Here is a 16,492-nt window from a genome sequence, read left to right on the forward strand (position 1 = left end):
ATAGAATAGAATAGAATAGAATAGAATAGAATAGAATAGAATAGAATAGAATAGAATAGAATAGTTGGAAGGGACCTTGGAGGTCTTCTAGTCCAGCCCCCCGCTCAAGCAGGAGAACCATCTCGGACAGGTGATTGTCCAGTCTCTTCTTAATTCATCTAATTGAAATATGTAAGAATAACACATTTTATCTCGGAGGTCAATAATTTCCCCAAATTGCACAATCTTCATGCATAAACTATACCGCAACCTATTAAAAACATAACTGTAGAAGACAGACTAGAAATAAAAATTACAATAAGCAAGGAAATGGTTAGAGAACGCCTATCTGATCTTGTCAAATATAAATCACGGAGTCCTGATGGATCTCACCCCAGAGATCTGAAGGAACTGGCAGATGTTCTCTCAGAACCATTGCACCATATTTTTTCCAAAATCCTGGACCGTCGGGGAACTACCTGAGGACTGGAAAACGGCTGATGTGGTTCCCATCTTCAAAAAAGGAGGGGGGGGGAAACGGACCCAGGAAACTACAGACCAATCAACCTAACATCAACACCTGGGAAGATCCTGGAAAAGATAATCAAAAAACAGATCTGTGAACATCTAGAAACAAATAACGTTATAACTAGAAGCCAGTTTGTTAAAAACCGATCATGCCAAGGCAATCTTATTTCACTCTTTGACAAACTGAAGTTGCGGGTGCTTCATCACTGGGAGTTTTTATGAAGAGACTGGACAGCCATTTGACTGAAATTGTATGGCAGGGGTGTCAAACTGCCGGCCCACGGGCCAGATGCGTCATGGCGAAACCGCGCCCACCCCATTGCCGGCAATGGGTAAAAAAGTTGCAATGTGTCGCAACACGTCACGTGACGTGGCGAGTTTGACACCCCTGTTGTATAGGTCCTCCTGCTTGAGCGGTGGGCTGGACTACAAGACCTCTAAGGTCCCTTCCAGCTTTGTGCTGTCACGTCAGAACTATGTAATGCATATCGTGCTGCCACCATGTGGTTGTTTGGGAGAATTACAACATTATGCTAATGTGGTCAGCCAATCCCTCCCATTTTGTGACGTACTTCCTCCTCCTTCTTAACTCCGTACTTTCACCTCTCCCATTCTGCGACGTACTTCCTACTCCTTCTTCCTCCGTGCTTCACCTCCACCATAACATGCGGACACAGTAGGTTCCATTACTGTCTTTGGACCTTGGAATACCGTCCATTCATCATCTACCACATCTTGTTTTGCTGTAATCTTCTCTGCATGCAAATAAAGGTACTTCTGGATGATAAAAGGTACTTTCATGAGTTCTGCTATCTGGCAAGGGCTGTTAACAGTGATAGTATCCGCTATACAGGCCAGGCACAGGGGTCTTAGCAAGGGGATAAATCATTAAACAACCGTCAGAGTCAGAATAAGCTCTATTCTGGGGCTTCCGGATGGCAAGGCGACGCCGGAGGCAGCCATTTCTTGGTTGTCAGCCTCGCGGCTCCGTAGAGCCACCGAAAACAGCGCCGATCAGCTGTTCAGCGGCTCAGAAGCCCCCACCTTGGGAGAAGAGGAGGGGGTGAGCGTCCAGGTAGGGGTAGAGCTCTCCGGGGCCGCCAGAACTTAGAGTTTTGGTGGCGGAAGGATTGAGCCCCCCCCCGAAGTCTGGGCATGCTCCGGACTGCGAGGCGTCTCTGCTCCGGGTTTTTTGGAGCAGAACAGGGCGTTCGCAACCATCCCTGCTAGCAAGGAAGAGCTTTTGAGAACGAGGACGCAGGCAGAGCAATGCAGGAGATTTTGGTGAAGATGATGTTTTGATCTTTAACTCAATGGACTTTGCTGAATCTGCATGTGAAAGTGCGTAGTTAACAATAGAGGGTGAAAATGGTGGCTATATCTTCTAAAGTTCCTGCCCTGAGGCAGCAGTCCTTGGTGAAAACTTCATTGTTCTCTGCATCTGAATCTGTATCAGCTTTTACAGTAAAAGATTTGCAGAGTTTGCTGCAAGAGACTATGGAAAAGCAAATGCAACAATTTGTTGAGATAATGGAGAAAAAGTTGGAGGAGAAGTTTACAGAGAAATTAGCAGAAATGAGAGCAGACATCACATCTGCAATGTTAAATATGGCTAAAAGCATTGAGATTTTGGATGAAAGAGTGGAAGATCTTGTTCAAAATGATATTAGACTGGAAGCCAAAATGACAGAAACTGAAAATGTGATAGAGAAAATGGATTATGATTTGATTTCGACACAGTATTCTCAGATGGAGTTTGCTTTGAGAATCAGAGGCCTAAAAGAAAATCCTAAGGAAAATTTGACGAAAATGGTTTCTGAGGTTTTGGAAGGGGTGTTGGAGCGACCAGCAGATGAAATAATGGAAGATATAGATAAAATCTTCTGTGTTAATTCATGGATTGCAAGACAAAGGAAACTACCCAGAGATGTGGTGGTTTACTTTACAAAGAGAAAGATTAGAAATGAAGTTATCCAGGCCTCCTATAATATTGATTTTGTAATGGATGAGCAAAAAGTTTTGATTTTAAAAGAGATTCCTGCAAGAATTTTAAGAAAAAGGAAGGAATTTGCTTTTTTGACACAAGAATTGAGACGACGTGATATTAAGTTTAGATGGCAAATACCAGAGGGTATGGTGGTGACTTATGAAGGTACGAGGCATTGTTTTACCACGGTGGTTCAGGCACGTGACTTTTACAGTAATGTTTTAAAAGCAGTCCCCATACTGTCTTTGGAGTTTACAAAGAAAAAAGGTGACAGAGAGCCTCAACGTTCCAGAGAGAATCCACAAGATGTTGAAGGGTTAACGCAGACAGATGTGAAAGCTATAGGAGTGGGTCAAATTTCATCACCACGGGAGAAGGCCAGAAATTGGAAGAGGTGTGCTGCTTCTGGAAGAATGAAGCAAACCTGAGGATTTAGTTGCATAATTGCAAGAGATAATGATGTAATAAGGATGCTAGAAGGATTAAGTATTTGGGGATTTATTTTTTATTTATTGTGTTGCTTTAGTTTTAAGATGATTATGAAAATTTAATTGGGAAGATTTGTAGTAGTGTTTATTGATATTCTGTAGGTTATGCTTTGTTATTTGGATGGAAAGTTTTAAGCCTGGAATGTAATGTATGGTATTTTAAGTTGTATAACACATTAGGAGAAGGAAAGGTTGTATAAACTTGGTTTTAGTATGTTAAAGTTTAGTTGGATAGAAGAATAGTTTTATAAAACTGATATAAATTGTTTTATGTGTGATTGAAATTAATTTGTTATACTTTTATTGGCAATATTGGAGTAGGTAATAGAATATAAGAATATAAGAATGATGTGATTATATAAAAAAAATTTAAGTTTGGAAGTAATCTATGGTATTTTAATTTGTATAATATATCAGGATAATATGAATTCAAAGCTTAGTTGGGAAGAAGAACAGCTTTAGACAATTGATATAAATTGTTTTATTTGTGATTGTTTTTATTGGGTTGATTGAAAAGTATTATCTTGTTTTTGAATAATTATTGATATGATGTATATATATATATGTTTGGAGTTTATCTATATGAGTTAAAGTTCGATAGTCTATATAGTTCAGGATTGTTTGTGTAAGCTAGATTATGATTGTTTGTATTTTTATACCCTGTATTCTGCATTGGGAAGTGGGGGGGAGGGGAAAGGGAGGGTGGGGTTGGGGAGGGTTGGGGAGGGTGGGAGGGAAGGGGGCTGGGGGGGTTTCTTTTTTTCCTTTTTTGTGTTGTTTGTTAAAGATAAAATGTATTTTAAAACTTTTAATAAAAAAAAGAATAAGCTCTATTCTGATTGATTGATCTCCAGGGTCCCTTCCATTTCATTTTTATAGAAAGGGAAATCATTTTACATCAGAAAGGTGTAATAACAAGGAACATGACAACAGGGGCCTGCCTAGGTTTCCCTCAGAGTAGCCAGCCAATCCAACTTTTTGGATTTCCTGCTCAACCATCTTGTGAAAGAGAAAGGAACTTGGATTCTCACTGCATGACGTCATCCTGCTTCCTGGATCTGCAGGTGTGAAACTCCCAGTGGGGAGAATAAATAGAGCGAGAAGCCCGGGTGTGGGGCAGACGGCTTCATCATGTCTTCTGGAGGTCTTCTTCTCCTGCTGGGACTCCTCACCCTCTGGGCAGAGCTGACCCCCGTCTCCGGCCAGGACCGTCCAAGTGAGATTCCAGAAAGATCTTGAAACCCTTTGTTGAGAGGAGCTGAAGTAATCAGAGTTCTCCCCCCAGGAAGGGAAAACCAAGAACCCCGGTCTAGAACCTGGCTTGGTGGTGCCTCTTCTGGGAAGCTTCTTGAGATGGTGGTTGGGTGTCAGCTGAATAGGAGACAGAAATCGAGGGGGCCCCAAGAAAGAGAAATGCAATTTCAGGGGAAGACTGACCTATCTTTACTCAATGCAACAGCAGAATCCGGAGTTTAAGGAACAGGATCCATCATTCAGCCATCTGGTCCAACCCAGGAAACTAAATTAAAACATCCCAGATGGCTCTTGACCATGTGGAGACTGAGCATGCTAGGAGGGCACCGGGTTGGGGAAGTGCCTTAAAGACACTTCAGTAACAACCCCTCCCCTTTCCATTTCCGGCACAGTTTTGTTATCTTCCTGCTGATCCTGGACTCCTCACCCTCTGGGCAGAGCTGACCCCCATCTCTGGCCAGGACCGTCCAAGTGAGATTCCAGAAAGATCTTGAAACCCTTTGTTGAGAGGAGCCAAAGTAATCGTTCTCTGTGGGCGCGCCTGCCCTCTGGAATGATTTACCCATGGAACTTAGGACCGCCCCCGATCTGCGTTCGTTTCGCCGGGAACTGAAAACCTGGTTATTCGATCTATCAGGCCTGGACTGAAGGGGTTTTAGCTTTTTTAAATGTTGTTTTAATTGGGCTTAATTAATTTAATGTATTTTAATTCTATATTATTTTTATATTGTATTTTATGCTGCCCTGTAAACCGCCCTGAGTTCTTCGGGAATAGGGCGGTATAGAAATTTAATTAAATAAATAAATAAAATAAATAAATCAGAGTTCTTCCCTCAGGGAGGGAAAACCAGAAGCCCCGGTCTAGAACCTCTGGCTTGGTGGTGCCTCTTCTGAGAAGCTTCTTGAGATGGTAGTTGGCTGCTACAAAGGTGCTTTTCAAGAGGCACGTGGACATTGTTTTTCTTGATGTTTCACTTCTCATCCAAGAAGCTTCTTCTGTTCTTCACTTCCTGGATGAGAAGTGAAATATTTTCAAGTCATAAAGTAAGAAAGTCCAGTTGCCTTTTGGAAAAGCACCTTTCAGACCACCGTGACTTCCCTAATGGAGAATCTCCATTAACATGCTGAGTAGGAAACCAAATAACCAACTTAATACATCCCAGATGGCTCTCGATTGCTTGCAATCTGAGCGTGCTAAGAGGGCACCAGGTTGGGGAAGCACCTTGAAGATTCTTGTGCTAGTTAATCAAATAACATCTCCCTCTCCATATTGCAAAGGGTTTTGCTCTCTTCCTGCTGAAACCGGACCATGTAAAGCCAAAATGCCTCGCTACTACTACAACCCGGCTTCAAACCAATGTCAGCAGTTTATTTATGGTGGATGCAAGGGGAATGACAACAATTTTAAGACCCTGGATGAATGTCGCTACACCTGTGTTGGTAAGTGTGGAAGGATTTGTGGACTGGCCTCTTCATCGAAAAAGAATTCCTGTCTCCCAAAATTAAGCATAATGTAAGACCCTGGTTCTCACAACAGGCTAGGATTGATTCAGTATAAGGGAATCTTTGTCACTCAGGGTTGAACTGTGGAGTTTCTCTGAGCTTGGTCTTCTTGGAGATGTTTCATTACTCAGCTAGGGAAGATCTTCAGTGCTAGAAAGGAGGAGGAGGAGGAGGAGGAAGAGGAAGAGGAAGAGGAGGAGGAGGAGGAGGAGGAAGAGGAAGAGGAGGAGGAGGAGGAGGAGAACTATGGGGTTCTTGGTGGTTTCTTTGCAGACTGTTTTATGACCCAACTAGGGAACATTATCAGTGCTATAAGGAAGTGGGTTTGCAGAGAGGAGGAGGAGGAGGAGGAGGAGGAGGAGGAGGAGGAGGAGGAGGAGGAGGAGGAGGAGGAGGAGGAGGACTGTGCGGTCCTTGGTGCTCTCTGAGCTTCGTCATTTTCTTGCAGACGTTTCATGACCCAACCAGGGAACATCATCACTGCAGTAGAGTTTGGGCTTTGCTGCCTGTTTAGATACTTCAGCTTTCCCTGCAAGTCTTGGTGGGGGTGGGGTTTCCTTCTTGGCATTTGCTTGATTGGGGAATTATTTTCTGCTGGGCTGTGTGTCCCTGATTATGTGGATGTTGGCATGAGGGCTCCATCCTGCCCGGTCCATGAACCACCAAGGGCCCAATTCTGAGGGAGCCCAGGTGCCTGTGCTGAGGCAGCCAGCTCAGGACTTCGACCTCCCCATTTAGCCAAAGAACGTCAGGCAACTTCCAGGAGGTCCAAGGAAAGAAGACCTCTCTGGTTGTCCATCCCCCTCTTGGGGGAGGGCGCTGTCTTACCCTCTCTGTGTTATTTGGGGAGGGGGCTGAGGGAGTGTGCAGGACCAGCACAGAAACCTCTGCCTCCCATTCTCCGGAATTCCTCCTTCCTCTTTGGTGGGCTTGTCCATGTCCACCCCCAGCATCCGGGGCAAGAGAGGGGAGCCCAGTTCTAGGGGACCCCCCCAGGGTCCTGAGAGGTCGACCCAGCAGGGAATGGCTCTGCTTTGTGGGGAAGGAGGTGGGGAGGTGGGATCTGGCAGTGTCTCATCTGGATGTGTGGAGATGTTTTGGCTCCTGAAAGCTCCAGAGATAGGATATTCCTTGTTCTGGGATTCCAATTCCAGGAGAGTCTCTCAGCCTTGGGATCTTCTGTTTTGCAGAAAAGCCTGGGCTGTGTCCCCGGGGCCCTCAACAACAGGGCCAGCAAGACAAGATTACTTGTCGCAAGAATTGTGAAAGTGACTGGAAATGCCCTGGGAAGCAAAAATGTTGCCATTACTTATGTCTGGCTTTGTGCATGGATGCCGTCCATGAAACATTTGGTAGGTGTCGCACATTGTCACTTGTGTAGTTTGCTCAGTCCAGAGGAACGGCTGTGCGGTGTCTCCTCGGCCTAGACATGGTCTGGGCACCTGCAGGTTTCTCTGGGGTCTTTAAGGCTCTCCTCATGTCCATCAAAGTTGGAGTTGATGTATACAAGGAAGATGCAGTGATGCTAAAGAAGAATTTGGTGTTCTAGGGCCCTTCTTCCTAAGGGATCTCCTTCCCCATTCTGTGGAAGCCATGAGGCTGATCCCATCATCCCTTGACCTCTTCTCCTCCTGAACCACTATTGGTAGAATGGTGCCCTTCCCATTCCAGCTGCTGCTGGGTCCTTGTGTTGGAGAAGATGGTCCTCCTGCCAGCCTGGTCAGGATGCCAGAAGGTCCCAGGCAAGGAGGTCTTCCAGGAGGAGGAGAGGCTGGGCCAGAACCCCTTGCCCACTTTGGTCCAGCTCATCCTCTGGGCAGACCACAGCTGGTCCAAGCTCAGGTGACCAGAAGGTCCACCATAGCTGCTCCAGGGGCACCAAAGATAGGCTCACATTTCTGACTGTAAGAAATTAGAAATCTCCCATGAACGTGTTCTTGCCCAAGCTCTAAATGGCAGCCTTGAGGTCTCCTGGAAAGATAGGATGGGGAAGAGACCCTGGAGGTCTTCTAGTCCACCTTCCTTCCAGAAATCCTGCAAGTCTGAGTTAGGAAGCTCCTGTGAACATGCCCTTTTCTCTGCTCCAAGCAGTGGCCTTGAGGTCTCCTAGAAAGAGGGGATTGGGGGGGGGGAGGGCCAGAGGTCTTCTAGTCCATCTTTCTTCCAGTGTAGATCATCCCGGACAAATGAATGTCCCACCTTTGCTTTGCTTTGCCATGGAGAAGAGCTGGTCAACCTATTCTCCAAAGCGCCTGAAGGCAGGACAAGAAGCAACGAATGGAAACTCATCAAGGAGAGAAGCAACCTGGAATTAAGGAGAAACTTCCTGACAGCGAGAACAATTAATCCAGGGGTCTTCAAACTTGGCCCTTTGATGACTTGTGAACTTCAACTCCCAGAATTCCTCAGGCAGAATTCTGGGAGTTGAAGTCCACAAGTCATCAAAGGGCCAACTGCTCGCCTCCAGAAGTTGTGGGTGCTCCATCACTGGAGGTTTTCAAGAAGAGGCTGGACAACCATTTGTCCAGAAGGGCACAGGGTCTCTTCTTTGAGCAAGGTGTTGTACGAGGAGACCCCTGAGGTTCCTTCCCACTTTGTTAGGATGCTGAGCTTGTCGATCAGAAGGTCGGCAGTTTGGCGGGTCGAATCCCGAGTGCCGCGGAACAGAGTGAGCGCCTGTTACTCGTCCCAGCTTCTGCCAACCTAGCAGTTCGAAAGCACGTCAAAACGCAAGTAGAAAAATAGGGACCACTCCGGTGGGAAGGTAACAGCGTTCCGTGCGCCTTTGGCGTCTAGTCATGCCGGCCACATGACCACGGAGACGTCCTCGGACAAACGCTGGCTCTTCGGCTTTGAAACGGAGATGAGCACCGGCCCCTAGAGTCGGAAACGACTAGCACTCGTGTGCGGGGGAACCTTTACCTTTACCTTTATTCTTCTTGAAGCCCTCAGTGATGGAGCCCCATAACTCCAGGGTTCCTGGCGCTCCCAAGTAGGCCATTCCTCCCGATTTCAAGTTTCGTTTTCCACGGTTGTAAGAATGGGTAGGGTGAAGCACCGGAGGCAGTTTTGGACAGAAACTTGACATCTGAATTTTGTTTTTACAGCCTCACCAACTAGGAGACCCTCCTGAACTGGGCATAATTGACAAACTGAGAGAAGCTTCTTCTGTCCTGGAGACCATCCCCCCAAACCCACCCTGGGTTCGCTCCTTCTTCCCTGGAATAAAGCATTGGTTCTAGCTGCCCTCATGGTCTCAGGTGTCTTCTTGTGCCCCATTGACCCATGTCCCCCCCCATGTCAGAGGAAGAGGGGCTGAACAGCATCACATGTTCCCTAACGTGGATTTCCACAGAGGAACCACCTTTTGGAGCTAGAAATTCCTGAAACCCAGTCCCCATGATGGGTTTACTCCAGAGTTAAGTCTGCTACTCTGTGATGGTTCCATACAGATGATCTAGACCAGAGGTCCACAACCTTTGGGGCACCAGGGACCAGTACCGTGGAGAGAGGTTTTTCCACGGACCGAAGGGTGTGTGGTTTTATGTGCTGCCTGCATGCCGCAGATGGGGCTTTGCTTGTTTGCGCAGACCGGTTGCTGGCATGCTGTGGCCCAGTACTGGTCCATGAACCAGGAGTCGGGGACCTCTGATCTAGACCAGGGGTGTCAAATTGCCGGCCCGCGGAAGCTGCACTCACCCCAGGTCTGGCAAGTGGGGGAAAGTCATGATATGTCGCAACACGTCACGTGACGGGGCGAGTGTGACACCCCTGATCTAGCCAATGAGGCAAAGCAGACAAATGTTGTGTCTTTATTTAAATTAAGCAAAACAGGAAAAAAAGAAAAGAAAATCATCAGGAAAGAAAACAGAACATCAGGAAAACTATTAGATACTTGCGGGCTTATGCATGTAGATATACACGTCTGTTTTAAACATGTATCTATGTCAGGACCCACCCCAATCCACGTCTTAGGAAAACAAAAACTCTTGGAGTCAGTTCTAGTCCAAAAGGAATTTTTACTAAGACATGCTTGGTTGTGGAAATACAAGACAGGACTTGGTATTGTTTTACAAATTGAAACTCTATAAAGGGATCCCGGTTCAACCCCCCTTCCCTCAACCCCATTTTTTAAAATTCCATTTATATCCCGCCCTTCTCCGAAGACTCAGGGCGGCTTACAAGCTTAGCAGTAGCCTTCATTCTATGTATATGCCTGCTTATTAGGGCTTTCACACACACCCCAAGCGGCATTATTACAAAGTCAGCTTATTGCCCCCAACAATCTGGGTCCTCATTTTACCTACCTCGGAAGGATGGAAGGCTGAGTCAACCTTGAGCCTGGTGGGACTCGAACCTGCACTAATTGCAGGCAGCTGGTGTTACTTAAGGAGGCATTAGCCCACTGCTCCACCAAGGCTCTTAGCCTTGGTCAGCTCCCATCATTTTACTTCGTGTCATCCCTTTTGTGGGAAAAAAGGAACTTTGAATCTTTATGGTTATTGCCTTCTTCCTCTCCAGAATTAAACGAAGACGCAGGCCAGATGCCCTCTTCTCTAACCCTCCCTTTTGTTCCCCCCAGTTCAAAAGGTTCCCTTGGTCTTTGAAATAACCTAAGGCAGGCTGAATCCACATCCGCTCCTCCTTCCTCGGGAGATGGCAGAATCCACGGGGGAGATAATGTTTTAAACATACATTTATGAATGTGATATAAATGGATTCTGACAATCTATATAACTGTCCACACAAAATCTCCTTTGCCTGGTATCAGTTCATAAGTCTCCAATAATTTCATCTCTTCGATGTGGAGAGGGAGGGATGGACAGATGATATAAATCGGGGGGCTGGACTAGAAGACCTCCAAGGTCCTATTCTATTCTATTCTATTCTATTCTATTCTATTCTATTCTATTCTATTCTATTCTATTCTATTCTATTCTATTCTATTCTATTCTATTCTATTCTATTCTATTCTATTCTATTCTATTTAAATACAGACTCAAACACTGGGCACTATCTAACAAAATGAAATTCAATTGTGAAAAAAGTAAGGTTCTACATTTAGGCAGGAAAAATCAAATGCACAGGTATAGTATAGGTGGTACCTTGCTCGATAGTAGTAACTGTGAGAGGGATCTCAGAGTCCTAGTAGACAATCACTTACAGCAGTGTGCTGCAGCTGTCAAAAAAGCCAACACAGTGCTAGGCTGCATTAACAGAGGGATAGAATCAAGATCAAGTGAAGTACTAATACCACTTTACAATGTCTTGGTAAGGCCACACCTGGAATACTGCATCCAGTTTTGGTCACCACGATGTAAAAAAGATGTCGAGACTCTAGAAAGGGTACAGAGAAGAGCAACCAAGATGATTGGGGGGCTGGAGGCTAAAACATATAGGGAACGGTTGCTGGAATTGGGGATGTCTAGTTTAATGAAGAGAAGGGTGAGGGGTGACAGGATAGCAGTGTTCCAATATCTCAGGGGCTGCCCCAAAGAAGAGGGAGTCAAGCTATTCTCCAAAGCCTCTGAAGGCAGGACAAGAAGCAACGGATGGAAACTAGCCAAGGAGAGAAGCAACCTAGAACTAAGGAGAAACTTCCTGACAGTGACAACAATTAACCAGTGGAACCACCTGCCTCCAGAAGCTCTGAATGCTCCACCACTGGAGGTTTTTAAGAAGAGACTGGACAGCCATTTGCCTGAAATGGTATAAGGTTTCCTGCCTTAGCAGGGGGTTGGACTAGATGATGATGATGGTGGTTGTTGTTGTTGTTGTTGTTGTTGTTGTTGTTGTTGTTGTTGTTGTTGTTGTTATTATTATTATTATTATTATTATTATTATTATTATTATTATTATTATTATTATTATTATTATTATTATTATTATCTATATTTCTCCTATTGTATGCCCCAAATGCAATTACCCAAGTATTGCTTTCTTTCGGCCAGCAGGTGGCACCACCTGCCCAGGTGTTTGTGCTCAGATTCTCAGGAAATCCTCTCCCCCCCACACACACACAAAGTGGTCTGTCCCAGGCAGGCCTTCCCCACATGACCAAGGCAAATGGTCTCTCCTGGTTTATATGGCTTTGCTGCTCCGCTCTTAGCGTTCTTCTTTACACAACTCCTCCCGCAACACACGGAACGAACCGCCTCGTTCACACAGATCCTCCTGAAAGGGCAGCTGTGTTTCCAGCTGCAGCAGAGAGATTTACGGCTAGCAAGAGTTGGAGACTGTCGCGCATTCCTCAGAAAACAGGTCTTCTGTCGATCAATCAATCAGAATAGAGCTGGAACGGACCTTGGAGGTCTTCTAGTCCAAACACCCTGCTGAAGCAGGAGACCCTAGACCAGGGGTCTTCCAACTTGGCCCTTTGATGACTTGTGGACTTTAACTCCCAGAATTCCTCAGCCAGACACGCTGGCTGAGGAATTCTGGGAGCTGGAGTCCACAAGCAGGGGTCTTCCAACTTGGCCCTTTGATGACTTGTGGACTTCAACTCCCAGAATTCCTCAGCCAGGCTGAGGAATTCTGGGAGTTGAAGTCCACAAGTCATCAAAGGGCCAAGTTGGAAGACCCCTGCCCTGTACCACTTCAGACAAGTCGCTTTCATCAATCTCATCTTGAAAATCTCCAGTGATGGAGCACCCACAACTTCTGAAGTCATTCCGCCGATCAATTTTTCTCAACTGTCAGAGAAAGTTCTAGGTTGGATCACTAATGATCTTCTACCCATTATTTCTCGCAATGGGGTAATTTTGGATTTCATTTCTTTCTTCCAGAGGGTTGATTCTCTCATGCAATCAACATGTTATTTCCTCCCTCTCTTCATCCAGGGATTCAGAGCTTCATTGAAGAGCAGAGGACCCAGGAGAAACCCTTGGGGCCCCACCCTCGATCTCTCCTGGCGGATCCTGGGTGTTCAGAAAACCTGGTTTGCATATTGCTCACCTTTCACTGCCATTCTTGGTAATGTCATCAGTGCAGCAAGACTGGCCCATGGATAGGAGGGGTTGGTGCACAGCAGCTTCTCCTACCTGCTCGGGATATTTTTTTATTCCTTGTTCCTTCATCTGTCCTTTTTCCTCTTTAACCAGGGTTGGTTAATAGATCACGTGAAGTACTAATGCCACTTTACAACGCCTTGGTAAGGCCACACCTGGAATGCTGCATCCAGTTTTGGTCACCACGATGTAAAAATGTCGAGACTCTAGAAAGGGTACAGAGAAGAGCAACAAAGATGATTAGGGGGCTGGAGGCTAAAACATATAGGGAACGGTTGCTGGGATTGGGTATGTGTAGTTTAACAAAGAGAAGGGTGAGGGGTGACATGATAGCAGTGTTCCAATATCTCAGGGGCTGCCCCAAAGAAGAGGGAGTCAAGCTATTCTCCAAAGCACCTGAAAGCAGGACAAGAAGCAACGGATGGAAACTCGTCAAGGAGAGAAGCAACCTAGAACCAAGGAGAAACTTCCTGACAGTCAGAACAATTAACCAGTGGAACAACCTGCCTGCAGAGGTGGTGAATGCTCCAACACTGGAAGTTTTCAAGAGGAGACTGGACAGCCATTTGCCTGAAATGGTATAGGGTTTCCTGCCTGAGCAGGGGGTTGGACTAGTTGACCTCCAAGGTCCCTTCCATCATCATCATCATCATCATCATCATCATCATCATCATCATCATTATTATTATTATTATTATTATTATTATTATTATTATTGGCGGTGAGGGAGGGGCAGCCTGGGCTGAGGAGTGTTCTCAGCTGGCAACTCAGAAGACCTGATGGAAATTCCTAAATTGCACAACACGGAGAGAACTTGAGCTGCACTGAGAGATGAATTTGGGTTAGGCAAGATTTGAGAATGCAGAATCCCTGGAAATTATTGCATAGCAATAAGCCTCACCGATACCGAATTTTAAAAATAGCAGCTAAATAATAACTGCTTAGAAGACCTTAGAAGTTTGCAATTGGTGTGGCAGGGCTGCTCAATTGCAGCTCAGATGTGAGGATGGAGGCCTAGTTGGCCCTGTTGAGTAAATCCTGCAAAGAGGTGTGGGAAGTCAGCCCCCCAGAGAAGGAAATATTAAAAGGGCAGAAAAAATATATTTCCTCAAAAGATCTTAAAGAGGCAGAAAAGCATGCCCAGTTTTTCTTAATAGCCCCACGTCTCCCTCCCCCAAGCGGAAACCAGCTCTGTAGAAATGCAGATGTGATCATCCATTCAGGAAGGTTGGAGGCCCCCAGCTAGAAGATTTAGAAGACAAAGACCCCTAAAATCTACATACCCCACCCAAACTCTAAGATGGGACATAATAGGATTAACTCATAGATGCCAAAGGGGGCACACTCAGACTCAGGTCAAAGTACACGACACAGGAAATACAAAGCCTCAAACAGGAACAGGAAACTTAACCTCAAGAGCCCCAGAAGGTATAAAAGCCCACCACTCACTGCTACATGTGATCAGTTCTTCCGGAGCCCTCTTCCTGTCTGGCTCTCCTCTTCCATAAACTGCAACCTTCTTTCTAAAGCAGTCACCATGTTGTTTATTCCCGGCTTGGACTGAACCATGACAAAGACTTTTCCTTCAACAGATTTATGCTCCTTGCAGACATCATTTGCAAAATGAAGCTGAAAAAGCTTCTTGGATGAGAAGCCAAACGTCTTCAGAGAAAAACCAGAAAGTCCAGTTGCCTCTTTGAAAAAACACCTTTGGGTTGCACACATTTCATTACACAACTAGCTAGCATCATCAGAACTAGAAGGGAGTGGGGTGTGTGGCGAGGAGGATGAGGAGGAGTTGTGGGAGTTTTGTCCCTAGAGGCTTTCAAGAAGAGACTGGACTGCCATCTGTCAGTCCAGTTTGGGCGGGGTAGGGGAGGTGTTGGACTAGATGACCTACAAGGTCCCTTCCAACTCTATTATTCTGATTCTGCAAGTCTGTTCAGGAGGAGGAGGAAGAGGAGGAGGAAAAGGTGAAGGAGTAGTTCTGTCAGGATATCTCCAGCTAGATAGTTATGGATCTCTGCAGAGCCTAACCCTATAAATAAGGCTCCGCGTGGTATTTATTTGGAATAGAATAGAATAGGGAATGGGGGGTAGGGTAGGGTAGGGTAGGGTAGGGTAGGGTAGGATAGGATAGGATAAGATAGGATAGGATAGGATAGGATAGGATAGGATAGGATAGGATAGGATAGGATAGGATAGGATATTAGGTTTTAGGTTTTAGGTTTAGGTTTTATTTAATTTGTATACCGCCCTTCTCCCTAGGGACTCAGGGTGGTTCACAGGGCATATATAAATAACAATACAAAAGTTAAAAAAGATTAAACCAATGCCCAGTTAAAAAAACAATAATACAATACTAAGAACAACAATTTAAAACCCATATTCCCCCATCAGGCCAGACCAGCTAATTCAAATAAGTGGGTCTTCAGGCCGCGACGGAAGGTTCGGAGGTCTGATGACATCCGGAGCTCCACCGGCAGTTGATTCCATAATGCCGGAGCGCCCACAGAGAAGGCCCTCCCCCTGGGGGCCACCAGTCGGCATTCCCTGACCGGAGGCACCCTGAGGAGGCCCTCTCTGTGGGAACGCACAGGGCGGAGGGGAGTTGACGCCGGCAGCAGGTGGTCCCTGAGGTAACCCGGACCCATGCCATGTAAGGACTTAAAGATCATAACCAAGACCTTGAACCTCACCCGGAAGACAACTGGTAACCAATGCAGCTCGCGGAGCAAAGGTGTAACATGGGAGTACCGGGAAACTCCCAAGACAACTCTCGTGGCCGCATTCTGTACCAGTTGGAGCCTCCGAGTGGTCTTCAAGGGAAGCCCCATGTAGAGAGCATTACAGTAGTCAAGGTGAGAGGTCACGAGCGCATGAGTGACCGTACACAGGGCATCCCGGTCCAGATAGGGCCGCAACTGGCGCACCAGGCGAACCTGGGCGAAAGCCCCCCTAGTCATGGCCACTATATGATCTTCCAGGGTAAGCCGTGAATCTAGGAGGACTCCCAAGTTGCGAGCCCTATCCACGGGGGGTAAGAGCTCACCCCCCCATAGAAAGAGATGGAACATTTTGAATGTCCCGGGATGCCGGAATGCACAGCCACTCAGTCTTGTCAGGGTTGAGTTGAAGTCTGTTCCTCCCCATCCAGACCCGAACCGCCTCCAGGCAACGGGACATCACAGCGAGGGCATCACTGGGGTGGTTTGGGGTCGAAAAGAAAAGTTGGGTATCATCGGCATATTGATGATACCCAACTCCAAAACCACGAATGATCTCACCCAGCGGTTTCATGTAGATGTTGAACAGGAGAGGCGAGAGAACCGACCCCTGAGGCACTCCACAAACGAGAGACCTAGGGGCCGATCTCTGCCCCCCTGCCAACACCGACTGCGAGCGTCCCAGGAGATAGGAGGAGAACCACTGAAGAACTGTGCCTCCCACTCCCAATCCCCTGAGACGCCGCAGCAAGATACCATGGTCGATGGTATCGAAAGCCGCCGAGAGGTCTAATAGGACTAGGACAGAGGAATATCCCCTGTCCCGAGCCCTCCAGAGATCATTCACCAGAGCGACCAATGCTGTCTCCGTGCTGTACCCGGGCCTGAAACCCGATTGGTAGGGGTCCAGATAATCCGCTTCATCCAGGACCAGAGGGAGCTGATGCGCCACCACACTCTCGACAACCTTCGCAAGAAAGCGAAGGTTGGAGACTGGACGAAAGTTGTTCAATACAGCTG

At 46.5% G+C, this 16,492-nt stretch overlaps 1 long non-coding RNA gene across 1 annotated transcript; it reads left to right on the top strand.

The window, feature by feature from the left end:
- The first annotated feature begins 4,046 nt into the window (after nucleotides 1-4,046).
- Nucleotides 4,047-7,036, top strand: LOC308665731. The gene is made up of 3 exons (XR_014025945.1): nucleotides 4,047-4,198; nucleotides 5,515-5,676; nucleotides 6,930-7,036. It is a non-coding gene; the product is annotated as an uncharacterized lncRNA (long non-coding RNA).
- Nucleotides 7,037-16,492: the final 9,456 nt, after the last annotated feature.

Source organism: Vipera berus (genome assembly GCF_964194415.1).
Source record: "Vipera berus genome assembly, chromosome: 3".
Classification (NCBI taxonomy): domain Eukaryota; kingdom Metazoa; phylum Chordata; class Lepidosauria; order Squamata; family Viperidae; genus Vipera; species Vipera berus.